Source organism: Simochromis diagramma, unplaced genomic scaffold (genome assembly GCF_900408965.1).
Source record: "Simochromis diagramma unplaced genomic scaffold, fSimDia1.1 OVJJ01000131.1, whole genome shotgun sequence".
Classification (NCBI taxonomy): Eukaryota; Metazoa; Chordata; class Actinopteri; order Cichliformes; family Cichlidae; genus Simochromis; species Simochromis diagramma.
The window spans coordinates 11,008,894-11,035,606 of record NW_024387200.1 but is presented as its reverse complement, the minus strand read 5'-3'; the positions used below and the strand labels follow the sequence as shown (position 1 = coordinate 11,035,606).

Here is a 26,713-nt window from a genome sequence, read left to right as displayed (position 1 = left end):
AATAGGTGATAAAGCGATAGATCTTTCAGCCCAATTCTACTTTTTCTGCATAATCCATCATACAAAATGTAATCAAATGGAAAAGTCTCTTTTTAAAACTTGTTTTATTAGTTTTAATCTTTTAACTTTATGCATCAAGCAAAAATTTAATTATCTGCAACATTCTCTGACTGGAAGACATTTGTTTAACATTTAAACCTATTTTCTGCACATTCCAGCACATAAAATACATTTTTTTGTGTTTACACTCACTCTTTCAAATAGATGCAAGTGAAACACAGCAGAAAATAAATAAAATCAAAGACTCAGCGGTCCTGTTGCTCTATTTTCACCTGTAAAGCAGGAGTGGGGTAGGCGGAGGTTTGCCCTGGTGCGCCGCAGCGGTCAGTGGAAGAATCGGCGAGTTTCTCTGTGAATGTCACATTCCAGCGGCAGCGCACTCGGTGCTTGCTCGGACGTTTAGGGTTTTTTCCACTGTAAAAAGAAGTTTTCTTTCCACGCAGTGAACAGCGGACACTAATGTTTTTGTCACTTTTTACAGAATCAAACTCAAAGTAAGGTCAGTACTTCCACGCTTTAAATGCTGCACGGTCACATGCTCTCCGCACTCTATATATTATCCATTGTTGATCTGCACACAGCTGTTGCCTCGAATGTCGCACTCGCTTACGTCGTTGTCATGAGACACTCTCGCAAAAAAAAAAAAAAATCACGGTTTTAGTAACGCAGTGTGCTTACGGGAAAGAAATTGTAATCTAATTACCTTTTTTGCAATAGTAATCCCTTACTTTACTCGTTACTTGAAAAAGGTAATCAGATTGCTATGGCGTTATTTTCGTGCCACTATTCTAAGCGCACATAAAAAAAATTTGAGCGCACGTAAAAAACAGTTTGCAGGTGCAAGTGTTGCATTTTGAGGAGAAATTTATTTTGAGCGAAGAAAAGCTGAATTTGAGTGAACAAAATTCATTGCTGCGTGCAAAAAATGTATTTCAGTGTTTGCTATTATCCACACACACACACACACACACACACACACACACACACACACACACACACACACACACACCAGCAGCCCCTCTCGCTCAGTTTTTGCATTTGCGCTTGCAATGTGTTGCGCGCTCAACTCTTTCTCTACACATTATTATTTGTGCCACAAGACCAGCCAATCACAGACTTGGATGCAAAAATATCTGATTGGCTGTTCTGGTCTCCAATCAGCTCGAAATGATTGAAATTGCAATATCCCAGACTTATTTTGGGTCCCAAGCCTCAAAACGAGGCAGTGGCGGAGGAAACACAAAGTGGCAGAGTTTGAAATATACTTTACTATATATAGTAAAGTGGGAGATAAACAAACGAGAGAGACGATCAGCTGATCATTGATCAGTTTCATGATTGAAGTAGCAAGAGGAGAGAGAGGGGGAGAGATGTACTAATGGTAAACAGTCATATGTGAAAAGAGCTATTTGTGAAGGTGTACTATGCATGTGGCCGGTCTCTAATGCAATTAGGCAGAACAGCAATTGTACATCTCACCATCGGTTTTTAAGATGCTGGGGCAACCAGTGGCTTCCACAAACCAGTGCCCACAATTCAAAGTTCATGAGAATGCATATATTTGTTGGAACATGGAATTACACACTAATCAGGGAATATTTAGGTACAGTATTCTATTGTTCTATTAAATAACCTAAATATAGCTTTTAAAGGACATCAAGGAGTTTTTCTTTTTTAACTTTCACAATGAAGCTGTCCACGTTATAGCTCAGGATTTCAACATACACACTGATGACGACTTTGACTTAGTGGCTAAAAGTTTTATCAGAACTCTTTCCCTTTTACCCAACTCACACGTTGCACCGTGTTTTTACTTTGGATTTAAATACTCACTGTATTTGTTCTGAGGACATTTTTATTTCTGAGCATCATTATCGTTTTTAAATTATCATGTAGCTCTCTCTCCTGTTTGCCATGTGCCTTAAATTCCTTAAGTGCTGATACATTTTTTGATGGTTTGATTAATTTTTATCCACTTATAACAATGTTGATCAACAAGTCTTTTTACAACAACTCTTTTCCTTGGATAAATGACAATATTTGCAATTTAACGCCTTATTGTCAAAAAGCTGAGTATTAGTGGAGATCAACTCATTTACATGTTCATCTTTTTCATTTAAATGATTTTTAAGTTTCTGTTACAATCCAGTTAGAGATGTGCATGTTGTGTTATTCATTGGTATTTATGATGCTGTTACACCTACTCCAACTGTGTCTCAGTTTGTTCAGACTAATTGTGAAAACTTTCCTTCTTTGCTGAAAGAATGTGAGAAATAATATTTCTCCTATACCATCTTCACTCTGTTCCTTGACCAATTACTTTCTAAAGATTTTTACCTGTTTCTTTACCTGAGTGGTCAAATTATATGTTGTGTGATCACACAAACATATTATTTGTCATACTGTTGGGTTTTCATTATAACACTTTTAGCTGTTTACATGTTGCTATGTTACACATCTTAGATATGGCAGTATAGCGACTGTAGAATAAAATAAAATCTTTGTGTGTTTTGTTTTTATAAAAGAGCTTTTGAAAAAACCACAGTCTACATTATAGGTGCTCGTCTAACTGTTACAGTGTTGTAGGTCATCTGATTGTTGGGGTTTTCTCTGTTTACGCTGTAATACTGTGGGGTCTTTACCTTACAATATAAAATGCATGCATGTTATTGTGATTTGGTGCTATAAAAATGTATTTAAATGAATAGAATTGTTCAAGGCTTCAGGGCTGCTGCAACATGGCCACTGCAAACACAAGGTCTTAATGCTTTTGTTTTAGGGAAATAAGCCCACGAAATGTGACAGTGTGGCAACTACCAAGAGCACATTGCAGTTCCACAGCTCCATCTGTTACTTTCATAGAGCTTATTGAGAAACAGGTCTTCTTTTTGTTTCTTGTGCCATGGAACTTCTTAGTTCTACAGGAGAATGCTTGTACCTTACCTTGAGGTTTAAATCCCTCCTTTTTCAACTGTTACATCTCTTTTTTGACCTTTTCTTGATTCAGACTGTGAGGTTCATTCTTTGAGTGGTGCACTATTTGTATGGACTACATATTCTTCAATTATCTTCTTTTTCTGTGATAGTCCCTTTTGACAGATGGCTTGTCTGTCTTTAACACCTCTGTAACATCAGTTGGGCAGAGTTTACATATAGTCTTGTATCCTTTTCCATAGAGTCTGGATGTGGTTATAATAATCTGCCATCCCTTGTCAAAGGAATAGGAACTTGTTCTGAATACTGAAGAAGGTCCACTAAGTTTCCACGTACCCTTTTCCTTTGAGGTGCATCAAATTTGAACAGCTTTGTTTGACAAAAAAGTCACAAAGTGATGCTTCGTGGTCACTGCACTGTTGGATGAAGTACTCTGACTTAGTGACACTCTTGAAGTTCATTTTGACAGTTGTCAAGTGATTTGTTGCTTCCTGGAAAGACTGAGTTCATATCATGTTGAAGTCTTGGAATCAAAAGTTGGGCCAAACTTTTGGCCAACAGGACACTTACAGAGAAATGTCCTGTTATGCTGCCTCGCTGGATAATAGAAGTGAAGAGTGGTACTAGCGTGATTTTAATTTCTTGAGGCTTCAAGTAGCTGAGATGTCCTTCTTCTTAGCCACATCCAACAGCACCAGATGGGCTATGTTATCCCTCCAGCATGCTCTGGGCCTGCCCCTCTGTCTCTCCCCACACTTTCACACTCCTTTAATGCCACCACATGGAGATGTCCAGAAGGCATCCTTAGTCAGATACCAAAACTACCCCAACCATGCCCTTTCAACAAATACACGATCAGCAACTCTGCTGTAACGCTATCCTTAACAGTTTGTCCTTGTAAAGGCAATTGCTTTTAAACTTTTGCATCTCAGTGTCATAAAGTTTATGGGCTGAAATGTCATCCTCCCCAATTTGGTCAGATACAGTGCTGGGAATATTTTCACACCCCAAGTTATTGAAAATGTATGTAGCTAAATCTAAACGCTACTATTGGACTTGTGCTATTGATTTAACTTAGCACTACAACATTTTTGTTGTCTTGATAACACAAAATGTCTCTATGCAACTATATTAACACATTCAGAAGAACAAAATATCACACAGCTCTCTCTAGACTTCCCCTGTACCCAACTAGGCCTCACTAGCACTAGTAAAAGACCTTACTGTGAACTGAGCGTGGTACAAGACTGGTCAATGTTTTTTTGACTAGTCTTTTATGACACAAGTACAGGAGTAGAACTTCAACTACTTTTCTTTATACCAGCTATAGAGTGTGTACAATAGACTTCCTCCTACTGTACTAAAATGAACCCAGAAATATTAGACTGGTGATATGAATTTTAACAAACGTCTACCCACCGGTGACAGGTAGCAGAACAATAATGCCATAGCTTCCCCACTTGGTCAGTAATGTTCAGGCTTTAAAGTAATGTCACTGGTATGGCACAGGAGCACCAACTTGAGATGCGATAAGGCATTATGACTTCACGTTTGGGAAGTTGTTGTGATGTTCGTATTTTTTATTTTATAAAGTATAGTAAGCATTCTGTGATAGACCAACACAGGTGGAGGTGTTGTCTCACTGACACATTTTATACTGTGTTCAGTACAAAGTTCTCACATTAATTTCAAATTATTTAACTCAAAATATTCATGAAGTACTCACAATTTTTTTCAAAATAGCCCTAAGATGAAAGGTTTCCTTTCCTGTATCAACGCTTTATGCTCAAGTTAGAAGATGGAGTTTCAATCACTGTTGATTATAGAGAGAGTAAAGCAGGTGATCTTTGGAAAGTATTCACTGCAGGTCACTTGTTCCACATTTTGTGTTTCAGCTTTATTCCAAAATGTATCAAAATTTAATTAATCTTCGATCTCAGAGTTTTGCACACAGCACTCCATAGTGACAAAGTGAAAAGATTTGTTTTAAATTCTTGTAAAATTATAAAAAAAAAAAAAAAATTGACAAAATATTCAGCCTTTGACACTCAAAACTGAAGTCAGTTATATCCAGTTTCTTTTTTTTTTTTTTTGCCTGTCCCATTTGGCTCTTTTGCCATCAGAATTATTGTCTAAAGGCAAAGAAAGATGCCCAACGGATTTACTTTACCAAATGGACCATCCCAGCCTTGCCGTAATGGTCTATTTGATTCACCTTTTATTGTTTATTTTATTTTATTTTCACTTGCTAAATACGGGACAGACTTGACTGGGGAAAAGAAAGGGGAGAAAGAAAGAGGGAAAGAAAAACAGCGGGGAAGAGGGACGGGGATAAAGGGCAAAAAATTAAAACCAACAAAACAAACAGACAAAAAATACAAATATCAATCACCTGGATCACCTGTTGAGAAAGAGAAAAGAGAAAAACAAGCAGAAGAAAGAAAAAAAAAGAGCAACATAATAAACAATAGCACGATGATCTATGTGAATGTAACAGTAAATACTAAATATTAAACATTATTGTGCAGCACGTAAGATCAACAGAACACAGTGTGCTTTGAGGTAGGAGCCAAAAAGGGTGTAGTTTGTGGGTGTGAGCACCCGTGTGTACACCTGTGAGCATGGACGCGCTTGTTTTTAAAAGGTTCCTTCATGTAATGATCTGCTAGAGGGTGTGGGGGGGCCACAGCCCCGTCCTCCAGGGCATGAAGCAGGTATGGAGGAGATCAAAACTCCAGACATCCAGAGACCCTCAGAACACAAGAGACCAAGGAAGACCAACAGAGGGGCAGCTGCGCCACTGTCCCAGTAAGAGCTGAGGAGAGTCCCATATGAGGGGTCACTCAGCAGCCGCGGAGCAGAAGCCGGGGGGGGGTTGCAGTGACGTGCCCGTGAGCTCCGCCGGCAGCCAGCTGTGCCAGGGTGGGGTGCCTCCGGCCCACAGGCCGAAGTGGCCCGAGCGAGCCCCAGGCTAAAGGCCCCGACAAGCAGCCACCAAGGAGTGAGCCGGTGTGTACCTGGACGCCCATCCCCAGACACAAAGAACCACCAACGCACCGATGTCAGAGGGCGTCTGCCACTGGCAGGGGAAGTGGTGGGGGGAGATAGGCCTCCATACCTTGGAGGGCCTGAGATGTCCCCAGAGAGGTGGCGTCTGATACCCAACCTGACATATAGACACAGACATACAGGCACACACAGATACAAACATCCATTCCCACCCTCATGCTCTCATATGCAATTACTCAGCACTCACCCAATGTGGAGACAGACATAAAGAGACGCTGTACACACAATCACACTCCCCAAGCATACTCTATACCCCAGGTCTAGGTACCCTTGCCCCCGGAGGGGGAACTGCACTAAGACCCAGGTGGTGTTACCCTTTTCCCTGTGGTGGGGAGAAGCAGACCGCCCCGGCTCAGCAGCAGCAGGGAGGCCCCACACCCCAGACCGCAGTCGGACGGCCAACTCCTCCTCCTAGCCCCCCCGCTCCAGCAGGCCGCAGAGAACGGGGGTGAGAGAAGACTCCAAACCTCCCTCCACCCGCTCATTGTAGTGTTGATGCATGTGTGTTCTAAGGTGCATTTAAAACCCAGGAGGGCATGGAGCTACCTGCCAGAGAGCAGCAGGTAAGCGCATAACCCCTCCTGATAGCCCTCAATGTCTACGTGTATTTAAAATTGGGAGGTGGGCAATGACGCCAGGGGTGAGGTGTACACCCTGATGGTCTTTTGGAAACCGTGTAGCGTTCCCACCCCCAAGATCCTATATGTATGTGTAATGAGAGTGTGAGTAATGTGAATGTCTAAGTTGTGGGATAAAATTGAGGCACACGCAGCCAGAAGGGGACAGAGGGGGGGTAGCCTCCTCTGCACCCTGGTGACACACCTTTACCCCAAGGCCCTGCATGTGTGAGTGATTGTGGTGGAGCGGGAAGAGGGAGGCAGCTGGAGATGGGGAGGGAAGGAAGGGAGGGGCAAGTGACCCCTCCCTGGGGCCAGCTCCCCCGCTGACCCCAGCAGGCAACCCCATACTCTGCAACCCCTCTGCAAAGGGGGACCCAGGCCCATCTGGACCGTGGCCTAGTGCAGCAGCGCTGCCCGGACCCACAGAGCCCGGGACAGCCCACCCAACCCCACCACAGAGAAAACTGCATGCACCCCATCATCCACTCATCTTCCAGACTACACAAGACAATAGATGCCCAGGCTAAGATCTTCCTCCACCTCTCTTATATCTCCCCCACCTGCAGAGTGAGTTCCTGGACAGAGGAGACCTCCTGCAAAGATGTAACAGCCTCCCCCACAAGTTGAAGAGCCCCCCAGGTGGCTCGATGCACCATCAGTAACCCTGCGCCAGGGCCGGGCCCCCATACACCCACCCGTCCACAACCCCGGCAACACACCAACCGGGACCCAAGCCTCCAAGTCCCAGTCAGGGCCCCAGCCCAGAGACGGAGCGCCCCCAGAACCTCACGCCATCCCGGACCCACCCAGGGGCAGCCAGGCTACCAGGTCAGTAACCCACGTCTGTCAGCACAGACCCTCCCCTAGCCCCGCTGCACGCAGCCACGAGGAAACCGTCACCTGAGAGCGAACAGAGCCCTTAATAGGCCATGACCGCAACCCCGGGTTGAGCCCTCCAAGGAAGATGCTCCTGGGGAACCCCCCGACACCCCAAGCCTGTCCCTACCCCCACACCAATCACAACAGCAAACTATGACCCCCCCACCCCCCCACCCCCACTAGGTGATGGAGCTGATCAAAGGAGCCCAGAGCAATTGATCTGATGTGGTGACAGAGGCTGTATCAAAACTAATGTAATCTAATAGATAATTTCTATATTGGTTAGAATTAAGATTATTTTTATTTTTCCAGTTCATGAGGACTGTTTTCTTGGCTATGCATAGGGCAGTGAAGACCATATGGGCTATATTCTTTTCTGTAGTGACATTATCTAAGCTGCCCAACAAACACACTAAAGGGGAAGTTGGAATGTTACATTCAGACACTTTGATAAGTCTTCACATATCTCGCACCAAAACTTCTGAACTGGTGGACAGAACCAAAGAGCGTGGATATAATTGTCCGGTGAATTGGTTTGGCAGTGTGAGAAGTTGTTGGTAGACATAAAGCCCATCTTGAACATCCGATGACCTGTATAGTGCACTCTATGTAATATTTTGTATTGAATTAATTGAAGACTGGGATTTCTGATTAGATGAAAGGTTTTTAAGCCAATCTGAGACCAGAAGTTTAGGTCTAAGTTAACTGATAAATCCGCTTCCCATTTTGCAATAGGAAGTGATATTGATTCATCTGTTTTAGAAAGCATTCTGTATATTTTGGAAAGTAATTTTGGGGTTTTAAGAGTAAGAAATTGTACCACACTTGGTGGTGTTTGTAGTTCAACTTAAATTTCTTTTTTACTATGGATTTAATTTGTTGATATTCTAAAAATCTTTTCTTGTTGATCCCATATTGTGTAACTAGTCTGTCAAATGGAATAAATTCTGTTCCTTCTAGTATATGTTCTAAATATTTGATTCCTTTACTACTCCAATCTGGAAAGTCTATCATATTATTGTTTTGTAATATGTCAGGGTTGTTCCAGATAGGTGTACGTTTGCATGGGATTAATGAAGACTCCGTCAATTTTAGAACCTCCCACCATGCTGTCAGAGAAGAGCTGATGTTGATGCTTTTGAAGCATTCATGTCATTGGATGTTTGAGCTGATAAATGGTAGATCTGAAATCTCTAGATTATTGCAAAGTGCTTGTTCTACATCTAGCCAAGGTTCATCTAAGAAGGTATGTTTTAGCCATCCTGAGATAAACTGAAGCCTGTTGGCTAAGAAGTAGTGCTGAAAGTTAGGTAGTTCTAATCCTCCTCTATCCTTGGTCTTTTGTAGTGTTTTTAAGCTTATACGTGGGGGTTTATTTTTCCAAAGGAATTTGGACATGTATGAATCTAGAGATCTGAACCAAACTTGTGACGGTTTAGTTGGGATCATTGAGAATAAATAATTTATTTTTGGTAAGACCATCATTTTTATAGTGGCAACCCTTCCCATGAGTGATATGGGTAAACATTTCCATCTAGCCAGATCGGGTGAATCTCAGTGTCTGAAATGTCACTCAGCAGTAAGCTGCTGACCAAAAAATAATCCAGACGAGAGTAGGAGTGATGAACATGTGAGAAAAAAGTATATTCCTTACTGGTGGGGTGAAGGGAGCGCCATGCATCGCAAAGACCAAAGTCGCTCATATACTGTTTGATTGTATTTGTGGACTGCCAATTACGCTGAGTTCCTGCTGTATTGAACCTATCCATTTCTTCATTTAGTCCAAGGTTGAGGTCACCTCCAATAACAAGTGTGCTATCTAAGTGTTCAGAGAGTGCACTGAAAAAACCGTGAAAGAATGAGGGATCATCAACATTTGGACCATATACACTTGCAATACATAGCTTTTTATCAAGTACAGATAGTTTAATGATTAAGAATCTGCCCTCTGGATCTATAACTGTATCGAGTACTGTGAAATTAATATTTTTATGTATTAAAATTGCTACTCCCCTTTGTCTAGAATTATAACAAGCTGAGAACACATTTGGAAACTCAGGTGTTTTAAGTTCATTCGAACCTCTAAGAGGTCTGTGGGTCTCTTGTAAAAGGACAACATCTGCCTGTAGTTTTTTGAGTTGGTTAAATATTTTAACATCTTTTCTCTGGAGCCAGCTCCATTTATATTCCATGTAACAAACCTTTGTGCGCCCATCGATGACTGTGTATAACTAGGGGTGTACGCTGTGTGTGTCGCTTAGACAGGTGGAGAGAATACATCACTTGTTCGTAGATAAAGAGAAGGAGAGAAAGAAAAAATGTGTGGCGAGATGCTCCCTGAGTCTGACTACGTGTTTCAGCTTTATTCCAAAATGTATCAAAATTAAATTAATCTTCGATCTCAGAGTTTTGCACACAGCACTCCATAGTGCCAAAGTGAAAAGATTTGTTATAAATTCTTGTAAAATTATAAAAAAATATTTTTACCAAATATTCAGCCTTTGACACTCAAAACTGAAGTCAGTTATATCCAGTTTCTGCTGATCATCTCTCAGATGTTTCAACAACTTGACTGGAGACCACTTGTGGTAAATTCAGTTGATTGGACGTGATTTGGAAAGCCACACACCGGTCTATATAAGGTTTGTATGAAGGCTCAGCTCTGGGGTTTTCCAAAAGACACCTGAAGAATTTCTCAGACCCTGAGAAAACAAAATTGTCTGGTCTGATGAAACAAGAATTGAAATCTTTGGCCTGAATGCCAAGCATCATGTCTGAAGGAAACCTTGCATTGTTCATCATCCCTACACTGAAGCATGGTAACGTTAGTGGTCTTGCTGTGGCGATGTTTTTCGCAGAAGGTACTGGGAGAATATTTAGGGTTGAGGGAAAGATAAAATGCTGCAATGTACAGAGACATCTTTGATGATAACCTGTTCCAGAGCACTCTGGACCTCAAACTGGGGCGAAGGTTCATCTTCTAACAGGACAGCAAACCTAGCCACACAGGCAAAATAATGAAGAAGGGGCTTCAGGACAACTCTATATATTTTGAGGTGAAAATGAATTTAATCCATTTTGGAATAAGATTGTAATGTGACAGCTCTGTGAATACCGCTGTAGTTTCTTTTCTTGTTGTTATGCTTCAAGTAACCATGTCCTAGCTTTAGATTTGTGCTGAAGAGAGAACATTAGGTGATATTAGTCTTCAGTACCACCTCACTTCTTTAATCAAAGAAGTGAGAATGCCGAATGCTTTCCACCTAGGCTCTGTATATTTTTGTCTTTTCTTCCTCTTCTTTTTTTAATGCTACAAATATTAGAGAGGGCTCTGAGTGGACACTAGTGATGTGCGATACCACTGATTTCCTTTCCGATCCGATACCAAGTAAAATTCAGGGTGGTATTGACTAGGGCTGCACGATTTTGCATAAAATGAGAATCACGATTTTTTGGCTTAGAATTGAGATCACGATTCTCTCACGATTTTCTTTTCCAATATAAATATTTATTGCACTTATTAACTGCACATCAACTTCGTAACAGTTGAGACTGAACATAAAAACAATAAATAAATATAAAAACAACAAATGTCTCATATGTTGTCGTTGCTGCAAAATGTTGTACTGCTTGTAATTCCGTCTCCACCGTTGCTCAACACTGCGTGTATAAAGCAGGTAGTGCAGCATTTTTTAAATAGTTGCGGGACGGCACTGTGCAGCGTTTGTCTAGGGTGTTGATCATTTTCCTAAATCCCTCGTTTTGAACAGTGTTGATGGGAGCCATATCTTTGGTCAGGTGATAAGTGATAGCCTCCGTAATTTCTTTGTGCCTGCGGGAGTTCGACGGGTATGGGGAAGCGCTGTATAAGGTTCCCGATGGTTGACGGGGACGGATTTTCTCCTGTCACTTTCTTGGCCTTTACAGCTTCGTCATGTCTCACGTGCTCTCCGTTGTTTTTTCCCTGCCAGCTAGTGATGTGCGGATCGATCCTGAAATATCGATTCCTCCGATACCAATCATTTATGTTCTAGAATCAATTCTCACATTAAAATATCGATATTTTAGTAATTTAGAGTAAATTTGTAGTTTATCATTAACAGGAACACAGTGGAAAGAAACTATAACATTCGGATTGTCTACATTCAAAGGAACTACTTCCTCTTCCGCATTTCATAGTCATGTGCGAAATACGGCTGTATAAATGTCTCGCAGCCCCTTGGCGTGCGCGCTCACAACAATGACTGAGCGTAATTGGAGTCATGTGCGGACTTATTTTACCTCCACAAACAGCTGAGACGTGGTTTGTGATACATGTGGCAAAAAAGTGCTCCAAGAGTGAGGTGTTGTGGCCATAATAGGGAGACATTCAAAATGGCTTTTGGGGGGGGGGTGTTAAATACATTTTGCAGTGTTTATTTATCGGATAAAATACGTTAAATGTCACCGTTATTATTGGCCGGCCCGGAAACAGTGGGGGTGTCCAAATTCAGAGGCTGCTTCCACCTGAGGACGCGGCCTTCGCGGTCTAAAGAAAGCCGGATAGTACGTCACGAGATCCCTCGGTGGAGTGAAACTCTGCCGTCTGCTCATTGCTATCTAAAATATAACTGGGCACTGACGTAAACTCTTCTGTTTAATCATTTTCTGTTTGACGTTTATTCAGCTGTGTGAAAACCCCGGAGGAACCCTCCCGAGGGATTAATAAAGTTAAATTTAATTTAATCTAATCTAATAACTTTAATCTCAGCCAAACCGATTTACTCACGAACAAATAAAACACTGAAAAAGCCAAACAATAACATTTTTAAGTTATCAAAGTGACTTATATATCATGTTTAACCCGAGTAGGGAAAGACCGCGGGGGTTTGAAGACGATGTGTTGGCTCAGATGTTTGAAGTTCACACAGCTACATTCTCACCTGAAAATATGTCAAAAGTTTTTTTGCGACCCAGGAAGAGAAATAAGAGTAATATTAAAACTAAGTAGCTGCCGCCATTGTTGGAGACTGGAATTGGCTGGGCCGCGCTATGAATTCTGCAACATGGTTTTTCAATTTTGTTGTCCGGGTGGAAAATCGGGAGAAATTCGGGAGAATGGTGGCTCCGGGAGACTTTCGGGAGGGGCACTGAAATTCGGTATTCTCCCGGAAAAATCGGGAGGGTTGGCATGTATGGTTGTGGCAACATCACTAACCTTGTCAAACACCTCAGAGTAAATCATATCACAGAATATGACGAGTGTATGTTGACGGGAACTGAAGAGGAGGAGAGGGACAGGTGCTGCTAGGGCCAGACAGACGTCTCTCACGGAGTCCTTTAGTGCTGCAGGCAGGCAGCGTGTTCAACAAGCAGCGCATGCTGCTGTGGGCACCTCGCCCATGCCAAAGCGCTCACGGGCGGAGGATAGTCTTCCCCCAGCTGCTGTCAGGGAAGAAGATGTTCCCACCTGTGCGTCCAAACTGCAAATGAATCGCGCATGAGCGAAGCCGCTGCTCCCGCACTGACTGTAACGCAGTCAGTTCTTCTTTTACTGTTATGCTGTTTTGTGGATCACAAGGTTTAAAACTACTTAAACACACACAGACAAACTAACTCCACCAGAGCGCCTATTTCGGGTCACTTTTGCCGGTCCAAGCCCAGATAAAGGAGCAGGGTTGGAATTGTGACATAAAAAAACCCCAAAAATCGCTAAAAGAAATTTAATTTGTAGTTCTAAATAAATTCTAAATGCATTTAGGACGTTTTTTTACTCACTTTATGTCTCTTCTTTTTTTCTGTCCTACAACGTGGGTTACAATTACATTAATTCAATTCAATTCAATTTTATTTATATAGCACCAAATCACAACAAAAGTCGCCTCAAGGCGCTTCATAGATACAGAGAAAAACCCAACAATCATATGACCCCCTATGAGCAAGCACTTTGGCGACAGTGGGAAGGAAAAACTCCCTTTTAACAGGAAGAAACCTCCGGCAGAACCAGGCTCAGGGAGGGGCGGGGCCATCTACTGCGACCGGTTGGGGTGAGAGAAGGAAGACAGGATAAAGACATGCTGTGGAAGAGAGACAGAGGTTAATAACAGATATGATTCAATGCAGAGAGGTCTGTTAATACATAGTGAGTGAGAAAGGTGACTGGAAAGGAAAAACTCAATGCATCATGGGAATCCCCTGGCAGCCTACGTCTATTGCAGCATAACTAAGGGAGGATTCAGGGTCACCTGGTCCAGCCCTAACTATATGTTTTAGCAAAAAGGAAAGTTTTAAGCCTAATCTTAAAAGTAGAGATAGTGTCTGTCTCCTGAATCCAAACTGGAAGCTGGTTCCACAGAAGAGGGGCCTGAAAACTGAAGGCTCTGCCTCCCATTCTACTTTTAAATACTCTAGGAACAACAAGTAGGCCTGCAGAGCGAGAGCGAAGTGCTCTAATAGGGTGATATGGTACTACAAGGTCATTAAGATAAGATGGGGCCTGATTATTTAAGACCTTGTATGTGAGGAGCAGGATTTTGAATTCAATTCTGGATTTAACAGGAAGCCAATGAAGGGAAGCCAATACAGGAGAAATCTGCTCTCTCTTTCTAGTCCCTGTCAGGACTCTTGCTGCAGCATTTTGGATTAGCTGAAGGCTTTTCAGTGAGTTTTTAGGACTTCCTGATAATAATTAATTACAGTCGTCCAGCCTGGAAGTAATAAATGCATGAACTAGTTTTTCAGCGTCACTCTGAGACAGGATATTTCTAATTTTAGAGATGTTGCACAAATGGAAGAAAGCAGTCTTACATATTTGTTTAATATGTGCGTTGAAGGACATGTCCTGGTCAAAAATGACTCCAAGGTTCCTCACAGCGTTACTGGAGGCCAAGGTAATGCCATCCAGAGTAAGAATCTGGTTAGATACCATATTTCTAAGATTTTCAGGGCCGAGTACAATAAACTCAGTTTTATCTGAATTAAGAAGCAGAAAGTTAGCGGCCATCCAGGTCTTTATGTCTTTAAGACATTCCTGCAGTTTAACTCATTGGTGTGTGTCATCTGGCTTCATGGACAGATAGAGCTGGGTGTCATCTGCATCGCAGTGTAAATGTATGCTATGTCTTCTAATGATACTGCCTAAGGGAAGCATGTATAATGTAAACAGAATTGGTCCTAGCACTGAACCCTGTGAAACTCCATAATTAACCTCAGTGGGTGAAGAGGACTCTCCATTTACATGCACAAATTGGAGTCTATTAGATAGATATGATACAAACCACTGCAGTGCAGTACCTGTAATACCTACAGCATGTTCTAATCGCTCTAATAGGATATTATGGTCGACAGTATCGAACGCTGCACTGACGTCTAGCAGGACAAGCACAGAGATGAGTCCACTGTCAGAGGCCATAAGAAGATCATTTGTAACCTTCACTAAAGCTGTTTCTGTGCTGTGCTGAGCTCTGAAACCTGACTGAAACTCTTCAAATAAACCATTCCTCTGCAGATGACCTGTTAGCTGTTTGACAACTACTCTTTCAAGGATTTTTGATATGAAAGGAAGGTTGGAGATTGGCCTGTAATTAGCTAAGACTGCTGGGTCTAGAGATGCTTTTTGAGTAAAGGTTTAACTACAGCTAGCTTGAAGGCCTGTGGTACATAGCCGATCATTAGAGATAGGTTGATCATATTTAAGATCGAAGAATTAATTAATGGCAGGACTTCTTTGAGCAGTTTTGTAGGAATGGGGTCTAAAAGACACGTTGATGGTTTGGAGGAAGTAATTATTGAAGTTAACTCAGAAAGATCAATTGGAGAAAAAGAGTCTAACTTAACATCAATAGTACTAAGAGTAGCTGTAGATAATATTACATCTGTGGGATGAGTACTGGTAATTTTTTCTCTAATGATAAAAATTTTATTTGTGAAGAAGTTCATGAAGTCATTACTAGTTAACGTTAAAGGGATGGTTGGCTCAAAAGAGCTCTGACTTTTTGTCAGCCTGGCTACAGAGCTGAAGAGAAACCTGGGGTTGTTCTTATTTTCTTCAATCAGTGATGAATAGTAAGATGTTCTGGCTTTGCGGAGAGCTTTCTTATAAAGCAGCAAACTATTTCTCCAGGCTAAATGATGATCCTCTAGATTTGTAACACGCCATTTCCTCTCCAGATTACGAGTCATCTGCTTTAGGGTACGTGTTTGAGAATTATACCACGGAGTCAGGTACTTCTGATTTGAGGCCTTAGTTTTCACAGGAGCTACAGTATCCAGAGTCGTACGTAGTGAGGAGGTGAAATTATTAACAAGATGATCGACCTCTGTTGGGGTAGCGTTCAGATAGCTGCTCTGCTCTATGTTGGTACAGGGCATTGGAGATGATAACAGTGGGTGGATTATATTCTTAAACTTAGTTACAGCACTTTCAGAAAGACATCTACTTTGATAAAGTATACTCTTCACCACTGTGTAATCAATTATTGTAAAAGTAAATGTTATCAGGAAATGATCAGACAGGAGAGGGTTTTCAGGAAACACTGTTAAATGTTCAGTTTCTATGCCATATGTTAAAACAAGATCTAGAGTGTGATTAAAGTGGTGGGTGGGTTCTTTTACATTTTGACAGAAACCAATTGAGTCTAATAACAGATTAAATGCCATGTTGAGGCTGTCATTTTTAGCATCTACATGGATGTTAAAATCACCCACAATAATTATTTTATCTGAGCTCAGAACTAAATTAGATATAAAGTCTGAGAAATCAGACAGAAACTCTGTGTAAGGCCCAGGTGGACGATAGATGATAACAAGTAAGACTGGTTTCTGAGTTTTACAGCTGGGGTGGACAAGGCTAAGCATCAGGCTTTCAAATGAATTAAAAGTCTGTCTTGGTCTTTCATTAATTAATGCATGACCAATTATGCAAATTAGGCGATGACATCATTTAGAGACTTGTAGAGACTTTTAGGACAGCCAAGAGCGATTTTCCTTACTGAGGAGTTGGCAACACTGGCCAGGGACTGCGACACATTTATACAGTTGTATTTCGCATATGACTATGAAAGGCGTAAGACGAAGTAGCTCCTTCCAGTTTAGACAATCTGAATGATATAGTTTCTTTCCACTGTGTTCCTGTTAATGACAAACTACAAATTTACCCCAAAGTACTAAAATATCGATATTTTAATATGAGAATCGATTCTAGAACATAAATTACTGGTATCGGAAGAATCGATATTTCAATATTGATCCGCACACCACTAGTGGACACAATAAGAAAGGGACTAAAGAAAGCAGTTTCTGTCTAGACTGAGCCCTCTGTGGTCACAGAGCTTCTACAGCAGATCCAGGAGGCCACCTCTGGTCACTTGTTTAAAATCACTGAAGACGTAGAGATATTCAAAGATATGTGAGAGATGTCGTTTCAGAGATAAAAGACAAAAAACTGTTAACTATAGCTTATATTATCCAGTACATTATAATTCAGCAAATTCAAAGAAGAGAAGCTTTCCAACAACTCTTCCTGCACTTTCAAGCTGAAACATCACAGCCTGCCATCAAATGAGCTTCCAAATGTGAGGCTAAATCTCAGTTTTGGTACATTTGCCAGTTCTGTTCTTTTTAAACTATGTTTTCTTTAATTATTCTAATCACATTTTAATTTATCTTTGCTGATAATTATAGACTGCACGAGAAAGTTAGTCATCCATAAAGCCAATTTACATGCTGTGTGTAACTCTTGGGGGATTAGTCCCCACAATGCATGATTATATTTGCGTGTGTGTTTGAGTATGTGTGGACTCAAATGGCTGAGAATGAGCAGATAAAAGTAAAGAATCAGGTCAGGATCACTGAGCAGGTAGTTCCACACTACAGTAATGCTGGGGTCCAGGCTCTGGGGAGGCCAGTTCATGACTGATAATGTTCCATCGTGAGTGTGTGTCTGTGTGTGTGAAGCTGAGATATTCTCAAGATGGTGATGCATGATGGATCTGACTGTACTTTCCCGCATTCAACTTTGATCAGATCACCAACAGTACTGGCTGGAATGCAGCCAAAAACCATGACAGGGGCTGCAGTTCGGGGGTGGTCATGTTCTCTCTCCTGTTCCTCATCACTGTCTGCTTTCAGCTGCATGAGACACTCTTGGAGAAAATATTTCCGGGATCTCTGCTCTTGATCCTAAATTGTGGCTCTCACACTCACTAATCCTCACCCTACGTCTTCCTATTGCTTGTAAAGCAAGGGTGGTGGTCTCTAGGTGGAGGCCTTTGTGCACTGTATGGAGTTTTGGGGTGTTTTTCTTCTTGATATCAGTGGCATCTATGTCCTCCTGTGCCCAGCTTATTATTCCACCTGCCTATCTAATAGGGCATTTGTATTGATGACTAAGGTCTTATTCCTCCCACATAACAGACAGGTGTGGCACAGATCCGGCATCAAGCTGGCACTTCTGACTGACTGGTGTCATAGCAGGATGTATGTCGCCCAGATGTGGGCCAAGTCTAGCAATGATGCACTATTTATGTTCCTACTTTCCTATTTTAGTTAGAAGACCCAAATGCCATCTTGCAATACTATACAGCTATGGTAGCCAATGTTTCAAATGCAGGTTTGCAGGTTTGTGAGTGTACACTTTATCCAAAACCTAGTGACGGTTTACTCATGTTTGCTGGGTGGCTGTAGCTCAGGAGGTAGAGCAGATCACCTACTTATTAGAAGGTTAGTGGTTCGATCCCTGGCTTCTACAGTCTGCATATCAGGAGTGTCAAGAATGTAGTTAGGAAGCACTCAGTTTAGAGAAAGTGTGTGCTTGGCTGAATGTGCCATGTTGTTGTATAGAGCACTTTGAGTAATCTGGAACAGTAAAAAAGTGCTATATAAGAATCAGTCCATTCACAGTCTGAGTAGTGTTTCGTCATGTTAATTTTGCACTATTATGTTCCTGCACATGTTGTTCTTACATGGCTTGATAAAGGCACACATTAAGCTGACATCTGGGGCCAGAGCTGAAACTGTTCTGGGCCAGCACAGGGCCAGCAGTGTGTCTGCAACTGGCCTTGTGCTGGCCAATGTGTGGGCCACCTCTGGCAAACCTGATCTGGGTCACCAAAGGGCCATCATTCTTTGTGGTATGTGGGCCATGTGTAAGCACATTGTGTGGGCCATACCAATTTTGCTAGGTGGGCTACTGCTGAGCTGGCTTATGAACACCTCTTTTACCTCCTGAAGGGGTTCGGCCATGGCTAACATTAATGGATCTTTATCATGGCTGTTGCTTAAAAAATTGCCTAATCTTGAAAGTAGAGATAGTGTCTGTCTCCTGAATCCAAACTGGAAGCTGGTTCCACAGAAGAGGGGCCTGAAAACTGAAGGCTCTGCCTCCCATTCTACTTTTAAATACTCTAGGAACAACAAGTAGGCCTGCAGAGTGAGAGCGAAGTGCTCTAATAGGGTGATATGGTACTACAAGGTCATTAAGATAAGATGGGGCCTGATTATTTAAGACCTTGTATGTGAGGAGCAGGATTTTGAATTCTGGATTTAACAGGAAGCCAATGAAGGGAAGCCAATAGAGGAGAAATCTGCTCTCTCTTTCTAGTCCCTGTCAGGACTCTTGCTGCAGCATTTTGGATTAGCTGAAGGCTTTTCAGGGAGTTTTTAGGACTTCCTGATAATAATGAATTACAGTCGTCCAGCCTGGAAGTAATAAATGCATGAACTAGTTTTTCAGCGTCATTCTGAGACAGCTTGTACATACGTGTTTAATATTCACACTGAAGGATATATCCTGTTCAAAAATGACTCAGAGATTCTTCACAGTGTTACTGGAGGCCAAGCCAAGAGAGTGCCATCCAGAGTAAGAATCTGGTTAGATTTTTAGGGTCGAGTACAGTCACGTCAGTTTAATCTGAATTTACAAGCAGAAAATTGGAGACCATCCAGGTCTTTATGTCTTTAAGACATTCCTGCAGTTTAACTAAATACAACATACAATGTGACGTCATCCATGTATAAAGGGGTGGCTGATCGTCCCTCCACTCCTCAATCTCTCTATATATCTACTCTGTGGGATAAGCAGGCATAGGGGTTCGAGGGCTATGTAAAACAACAGTGAGGGACAGTGCATCACTTCTGTTTATTTCACAGTTGTGACATACAGTTATTTTTGAGTCGGCCTCCAGTGTTGTGTTCCACAGTCCCACTGAGCACACTACTAGCCTTGTACAGTGTGAAGCCCTCCAGTGTCTATGTGTGGGTCAGTCATAGATTACATTTTTTTTTTCAAGCACAGTATGGCTCTGTAAAGTTAATATAAACTCTTGAGTGGGTGGAAATTTCCCACAGGCAAAGATACATCTGTGAGAGTTTTAATTTTCAGCCTAAAACGAGATACCACACCAACCCCAAGGCTTTATTCAGAACACTCCAAATCCTGAAGCTGCAGCTTAAAGGAAAAACACAAAAGCCATAATGATGAGCTCAGAAAGAATGAGAGTTTCTGCTAAGTTGCACAATGAGTCAGTTGTACTTGAAAACCCAGCCATGCCTAATGCCTCTACAGTCATCTATAGATGGGGATAAATATAGTAGACTGAGAAAATGTGTTATGTACTAACAAAACTAAGATGATTTATTTCTTGTATGATCATGGTCTCAATTCAAATTTCTTAGATATTTGTGTTTGAAATGAGAGATTTCAGATTTCCCGAACATGTGCTTGGTTTGGTAGTAGTGCTTTGTGGCAGGACTCTAAATCTTTGCTGGAGGGTTGGACCACCTTTGTGCAAAGAACAACATCCATCAGGCCAGAAATATTTCACAAGTGTAACGGTGATCACGCAGAACAACTTTGTGCTGAGATGACGCTTGGTGTGACGCTTCCCGCTAAGGGCTTGTAAGCCAAATGTGAGTCGCTAGACAGCCTCATTGCAGGAATAAAGAGTTTAGGTTTTTACATTCATTTGTACCACATCTCCACACGTAAGCTTTTCCAGACTACAAGAACTCATTTGAAAGTTAGTTTTCCAGACATGGATTAAGCACTTAGTTCATGTCTGGGAAAAGGACTTTAATTTAAACCCTAAAAGCAGTTTTTGTTTTTGCAGGTAATTTCATAATTCATTTCAAATATGCTCTTGAATGATTTTATATACTTAGAGTTTCACAGGGTTTGTGTTGTGGAAAAGGCATTTGCTGAAAAGCTCTGTATAAGAATAAATAAACTGACAACCTGAATCTGAATTTGCAATGTCCATTTTCACTGATTTAATTTCATTATTAAGCAGATTTAATTTAAGGTGCTTTATTTTGTCATCAGCTGTATCAATTGGAATTGTTATTGAAATAGTACATGAATTAGATTAACCTTTTAATGACACTTCTTCACTTTGGTTTCATAGCCTCTCTGCTAACCTCCTTTCATTTGTTTCCCAGTCTGCCTTCCTGTACTGCTCCAGGTGTCCTGCCTCAGTGGGATGGCTGGGAACAAAAGGCCTGCAGGGCATTGAGAGGAGACTGCACGTAGCAGATCTGGAAGGAGATGAAGAGGCAGTATGCAGTGGTACATCCTTGGTAGTGGGTCATACCCTATGACACACTGAGGTATTCCTTTTAAATGTTGTGTGCTACGGTACGCGGTACTGACACTGACTGTAATGTCATGATCCTCCTGTCTCTCAATACTGGCATCACTCATGAGCAGTTTAAATACCTGGGAGGTTTGGCACTGTCAACAGTTTCATATTACAACTTCATTTGCAACTTCTGCTTGAATGAAAAACAAGCATAGCTACAAGATTAAGTAACAAAACCCCAAAACAACTTCCTCCTACAATTATAGGAGGAACTGTCACCAAGTGCTTGCTAATAGAGGGTCGTTTGATTGTTGGGGTTTTCTCTGTATTATTGTAGGGTCTTTACCTTAAAATATAAAACAACTTGAGGTGACTGCTGTTGTGATTTGGAGCTATATAAATACAAATTGAATTGAACTAAAAATGTGTATGTCCTAAATTCTCTAAAATAGGCCAAAACACAAATCATATTGAATTGTGGCTATCAGAATTTGGAAAATATTTTAATTCTACTAATTTAGGTTCAAATTATATACAAATAAATTTAATTATGTTTATGAAAACAAATAACTTTGTTGCCAGCTTATTATAATTTTCAAATTCTAGGTTAATCTTGGGAATTTAAGACCTCTGAAGGCAAAAATTTCTACACTTACTGAATAAGCTAAATCTGCTAGCTTAGAAGAACGTTTAAAACTATAAATACATTTGAAAAATAAAAACAAAACAACAACTATGACTGAAAGACCTAAGGAAGAGTTCACCCTGCCTGGAATAGGATTACTGGAGCCCCGCCCTGGAGCTAGGCCTGGGGAGGGTTCCCAATGGCGAGCGCCTAGTGGCCGGGCCTTAGTCCATTGGGCCTGGCTGGGCACAGCTCAAAAAAGGGACATGGACACACACCCCTGTAAGCCCACCCCTCACAGGATATACCGTAAAGGTCAGGTGCAATGTGTACTGAATGGCGGCCAGGGCGGAGCATGGCAAAGGCCCCAGTCCAAGAAATCTTCAACTCCCACTCCTCCAACTACAGGGGGATCACACTCCTCAGACTACCAGGGAAAGTCTATGCCAGGGTGCTGGAAAGGAGAGTCCATCTTTTAGTCAAACCTCGGATACAGGAAGAAAGATGCCATTTTAGTCCCAGTTGCAGAACACTGGAGGAGCTCTTTACCCTCTTGAGGATACTAAGAGGGTGCGTGGGAGTTTGCCCAATCAGTCTTTTGTGGACTTGGAGAAGGCATTTGACAGTGTCCCTCTGGGGTGCTTTGGGAGTATGGGGTGTCTGGCCTGTTGCTACAGGAGAAATAGTTTGTTGCTTTATAAGAAAGCTCTCTGTAAAGCTAGAACATCTTACTATTCATCACTGATTGAAGAAAATAAGAACAACCCCAGGTTTCTCTTCAGCTCTGTAGCAAGGCTGACAAAAAGTTAGAGCACTGTTGAGCCAACCATCCCTTTAACGCTAACTAGTAATGACTTCATGAACGTTTTCACAAATAACACTTTTATCATTAGAGAAAAAATTACCAATAATCATCCCACAGATGTAATATTATCTACAGCTACTCTTAGTACCATTGATGTTAAGTTAGACTCTTTTTCTCCAGTTGATCTTTCTGAGTTAACTTCAATAATTACTTCCTCCAAACCATCAACGTGTCTTTTAGACCCCATTCCTACAAAACTGCTCAAAGAAGTCCTGCCATTAATTAATGCTTCAATCTGTGAAGTGGACTCATCTCTGTGCTTGTCCTGCTAGACCTCAGTGCAGCGTTCGATACTGTCGACCATAATATCCTATTAGAGCGATTAGAACATGCTGTAGGTATTACAGGTACTGCGCTGCAGTGGTTTGTATCATATCTATCTAATAGACTCCAATTTGTACATGTAAATGGAGAGTCCTCTTCACACAGTAAGGTTAATTATGGTGTTCCACAGGGTTCAGTGCTAGGACCAATTCTGTTTACACTATACATGCTTCCCTTAGGCCAGGGGTCAGCAACCTTTAACACCCAAAGAGCCATTTGGACCCGGTTTCCACGCAAAAGAAAACACTGGAAGCCGCAAATACTTTTTGACATCTAAAATTAAGATAACACTGTATATATTGTTTTTTACTTTGTGTGAACAACTAAGGTGTGTTGCTTATGAAATCCATGAAGTGCTACAGAGAAAATTACATTTTATTTATGTAATTAACACATTTTGAACTCTTAAAGAAATATAACAAAAGGAAAGACACCCAGCAGAACTAAAATGATCCATGTAGCAAACAAAAACTGTTGTGAGCCTCCACCCTTATATCGCCTTTGGGCTTTTGGAGCCTTGACCTGACTTTTAAAAAAATAACTGAAAAAAAGCACTATGCTGCTGAAAAAATGAAAAATAGATATTTACAAAATTCTGCCTAAATATGTATTTTACCTGGTTAATGTGTGTGGCGGGGCGTGGTCTGCAGCACCGCTGCAGGGGTGGTGGACAAATGGAAGAACGCAGTCTTACATATTTGTTTAATATGTGCATTGAAGGACATGTCCTGGTCAAAAATGACTCCAAGGTTCCTCACAGTGTTACTGGAGGCCAAGGTAATGCCATCCAGAGTAAGAATCTGGTTAGATACCATATTTCTAAGATTTTCAGGGCCGAGTACAATAACCTCAGTTTGATCTGAATTAAGAATTATGAGTACAATATTCTTTTTTTCTGTTAAATAACCTCAGAAAGCAACTGTCAGCACCTTAAAGTTTAATGTGCTGGTAGAGTAAGAAGTCATATAGGAATATCTACTTTTGAAGCCAAGCCAAGTCTAACAAACATTCACCATTACATGAAGTCCTCTGCTGAGTTAGCTTTCAGTGTTTGTTCATTTTTGAGTGCTGTGTGCCCCGTTATACTGCAGTGAGATGTTAAACAAAGAGTTGTGGTAATTGTTGCTAAGGTGTATAAAGTGTGTGAATGATATTATTAGAGGCTAAGTGGGTTTATCTGTCGCTCTAATATGGTGTCGGATGCAAAGTTAGTTACAGTTTATGTAATCTGAGAAAAATGTTTGAAGAGAACACAAATTGTTGCAAAAGAGAGTCTGTGAAAAGTACTCAGCTAATCAAACATGTAAAACAGTTGAAGGATTTCTGTAGGTTACAAGAAAAAACACTGATAGTTGACACTGACAGTTGGTCTGCAACTTTCCTGTGTTGATCAGTGTTTTTACCAGTCATTTTGTTTTCATAGAAAAAAACACACACCCTCCTCTGCCATCAAATCACTAAAGATATTTAAGTTTTTATATAAAATGTGTGTCATTAAAAACGTGCCGTTGAATCAGCTAAGTTTGGAGCTGTCACAGTTTTCTCACCACTTGCATTCAGTGTGAAATTGGGGCACAGGATATGTCTACTTTCGAGCTACACATACTCATGCTGAGCAGTACTTAAGCTCATTTCAAATTAATCTCAAGTCATCCTCTTCTTCTTTCTATCCTCTGTTTAAGGTTTGATATATTGTAGTTTTATTGGCTGCAAGTTTAAAGTGGGTTACAGTGAAATGAGGAGGAGGTGATGGGCAATGGTGGATTGCCAGAATGTATAAACTCAATGGGGACCTCCAATCCTCTCGACTATCACCTCCCATGATGGGCAAATTGAACAAGTTTGGTGCGTTGCAGTTTTTTTTCCCCCTTCTTTTGGCATGGGGAGGTGTATATGAAGCTTTGAACAATGACACACGGGTGGGCATGTTCTAAAAGAATCCCTGCTGAGCAACTAAGCCAAGCCCCAAGCTTCAACAGAGCGTGTGGGTGAGGGCTTAATCTGGCAACCTACGAGCTGCAACCTTCCAAACCAATGTTGGAATCACAAAGACCTGCATTGTCTCAACCGAACCTACCATCTGTGAAAAATTGCAGGGACCCCCTGCATGGTATCTGATTTAATTGTGTCAGTACACGAGTTTACAGACAAAACCTCTTTATCTGATCGCAGAACAAGAAACACTTTGTTCAGAGTGTGTTTGTGGAGTAATTAAATGTTGCTGATAATGGGGGCTCTCACCTCGAGTTGTTGTTTATCTTTGTCATTGTCTATGGGTTTATCTGTGGACCTGGTACTCTGGACCTGGAACAGTTTATGGCGTGGAGGACCAAGTCCACACCGTAGATTATGGTGATGGATTTATGATGTCATTCATTGGTTTGGACTCAATTGGTGTTTTGGCTGCTGCTGTGGAAATCAAAAATAGCCATATTAGAAGAGACGGTGAGTTACATACAGTTAAAAACTACATAATCAGTTGTTGTTTTCCTTGCATGCACCATAATGACGTCACGCCTCCTGCCGAGTAGCTCTGGTGTCAGCTTGTCATGCTCCTCCTGATTTTTCACTCTATGATTTCTATGATAAATCAGTGCAGGACATGGCTCAGAGCAAGACTGCTGCAACACCTGGACAAGTTGAGATACTCTTCAGAAACCGTCCTGGAGATGTAGGCATTGCGGAAATTATTTCAACCATGTGCAATGAATTTGCGGTTTTGCTGTCTGAAAGATGGGCACTGTTGGGAAGGTTACTTTTAAAATGTATTCCACTACAGATTACAGATTACATGCCCCAAAATGTATTTTGTAGCCTATTCTGTTACGTTACTCAATGACAGTAACGTATTCTGAATACTTTGGATTACTTAATATATTATCATGCTTTTTACAACTACATGAATGTACTATTGCTGTGTGATTTATTACTGAAGGTTACTCTCCACACCAACACCAACTACATGTTTAAATCTTAATATAAATGTAAACCGTAGTAAAGGGACCTCTGGCTAATACGTCGGGTTCGTGTCGGGCTCGTAGCCGAAAACTAGCTTTACTTTGTTGTCTGGGTCAACTTTTTCTAGCGGGAGACAGAGAGAGGCGTTGAAAGGCTGCTGCAACCGAACTTTTTCATTCGGAGGAAAACACGAACACAGTGTACAGTCGAGTCTTAACAGCTTACTTACAGCTGGGCTCGTCAGGCACTCTGTTTGGCTGCAGTGGTTATTATTATATTTACATGCTTCCATCTCCTGTTTCTGCTCCGTGACAGCTCGTACTTTTCCCTTTCCTCCCTCCCTCGCTCACAGACACATAACGGGTACGGCAGTCCATTCTCCCTGCAGCACGGACTACACTGCCCATCAGGCTGCATTGTTTAGGGCGATGCCTGTAACACTCTGCTATTGCCTTCACATTTAATCATTTAAAAATGTATTTCTTCACGTCATTATGAGACGTGAGATTGAGGCACGGGCATTTCAGCCTCTTAATGCGTTTTTGTTTGGGTTTCCACCGGCGTGGAATTACCAAACATAGAGAGGGCACAGCCTAACATATGAAACAGGAAAAGACCGCCGTGTAATCCCTTTATTTCAACAAAGTAACTGTATGCTGAATACCACCTTTTTAAACGGTAACTGTAACGGAACACAGTTACTCATATTTTGTATTTTAAATACGTAACGGTACATGTATTCCATTACTCCCCAACACTGAAGATGGGTGCCAGGCCTGTGATCACTCACAGTCAAATCACAGTCCATATTCAAAGATAAATCAAG

At 41.4% G+C, this 26,713-nt stretch overlaps 1 long non-coding RNA gene across 1 annotated transcript; it reads right to left on the bottom strand.

Annotated features, from left to right (window-relative positions):
• Positions 1 to 1,151: 1,151 nt before the first annotated feature.
• Positions 1,152 to 24,399, bottom strand: LOC120745620. The gene is made up of 6 exons (XR_005698676.1): positions 24,388 to 24,399; positions 20,919 to 20,922; positions 13,151 to 13,157; positions 5,387 to 5,395; positions 2,398 to 2,403; positions 1,152 to 1,329 (listed from the first exon to the last, which is right to left on the bottom strand). It is a non-coding gene; the product is annotated as an uncharacterized LOC120745620 (long non-coding RNA).
• Positions 24,400 to 26,713: the final 2,314 nt, after the last annotated feature.